Source organism: Melampsora larici-populina, assembly GCF_000204055.1.
Source record: "Melampsora larici-populina 98AG31 unplaced genomic scaffold MELLAscaffold_47, whole genome shotgun sequence".
Classification (NCBI taxonomy): Eukaryota; Fungi; Basidiomycota; class Pucciniomycetes; order Pucciniales; family Melampsoraceae; genus Melampsora; species Melampsora laricis-populina.
The window spans coordinates 265,293-266,876 of record NW_006768811.1 but is presented as its reverse complement, the minus strand read 5'-3'; positions in this window follow the sequence as shown (position 1 = coordinate 266,876).

Genomic DNA, 1,584 nt, shown 5'->3' with positions numbered 1-1,584 from the left:
GGTATATATGACTGGATTCAAGTGCGGTTTGACGCTTGTTAGGATGATCGATTGTTGATGGAGCAGGTGTGATGGAGCAATGGGTAGGTTGTTTATGATTGGGGATCGCCCAGGCGCAATTACAGACGCCTTATATAGGCGCAAATTCTGCTTTAACTATAGTAGCTCACGAACCGGACAGAATTTGGGAACAAAGGCAAGTCCTCAAATGCAATGGCGTCCCATCTACCGTCTTGGCACGGAAAAGCAAATAAGGAAACCGATACAGGCTCAAATATCGCTTTTGCACATAGCTCATCAAGAACCCACAGCGATTGGTCACAAAAAGTCACAAAACACGGACGTTTTAGTCGAACTAATGTCAAGTTTTCCTCGAAAAGCGTTCGAGAAAAGTCGCATCTATGCAGCACGTACGAGGGGCCTACGCCGCGTCCTTCATTGATGTGCACCGATCTCGTCAAAAGCAAACTGTACGGCGTACCCATTCTGTGGATCTTGCTCTTGACTAATTAACAAAGGCCCTCTCGAGCGGCCGCTTTCGCGCCCTCGAAGAGGGACTTATGACCTCTTATGACCAATTGTCTATATCCCTGCACGAGCACCCGGCGCAAGAGGAACTTGGTTAAGTTGAATATTGTCACGACATTTGCCTTCTGGCCTTCTGGTAATCATCGCTTTTGGTCCAAGTTTTGATCGGACCCCTCGTGATCGCAATATGATGTAAAGGAAAAGCATCATCACGCACACATAGATTGTCTCTGCTTACGGATCTATGGAGGAAGCTTTTTATCCCGTTCGACACAATACGTTCGCCGTGATGCACCGCTCCACTCGGTGGATTTCATCTTGACGCTCATCGAGTCCTCCACATCTCACCACGTGGTTTGACGTATCCCTCAGTTAACAAGTGTATACCACCGATCTTTTATTGCCATCCACGGTCACAATCTGAGCATCTTTATTGTCCCGCGATCAGAAAAAGAACACAGCCTTTGTTGTCACGCATTCATCGAAGGGCGGTTTTGAAATGCACATCCTGGGGCATATGAGGGCATCAGCGTTCGACCCATGTTGCAAACGTATTTAACCGGCTGATCCATCTATATCCTACCGCGCACATTCAACACACACAAGCCATTATCCACACTTCATCATCATCCACTCATATAAGATACAATACAATCATCGCCTCTCAAGTACAAGCCATTTCAGGATGTCACACTCTCCACTTCTAACCAGGATCTCGAGCAACGTCTCCAGCGATCGAAGCTCTTTATCATCTCCACACAATGCTCGTGGGGGTCAAATCGGTGGCAATCCAACCGGATGTATCATTAGCAAACATATGGCAATCAAATCCTAACTCTTCCGTCGTTCCGGCTGAGAATATCACAAGTCTCAAATAGCTTCCTTCGAATACCTTGCGGATTCGTCGACTCCGGCCCGCCGGGGAGAATCCTGCGCAGGAACGTACGGCAAGTCTGAATTGGTACATATCATCGGTCTAGGCTCTAGGTTTTCTGGGGATCTTAACTCCGCATCTTATTCCACTCCGTCCTTGATCTGTTTGAACCCAACTTTTGA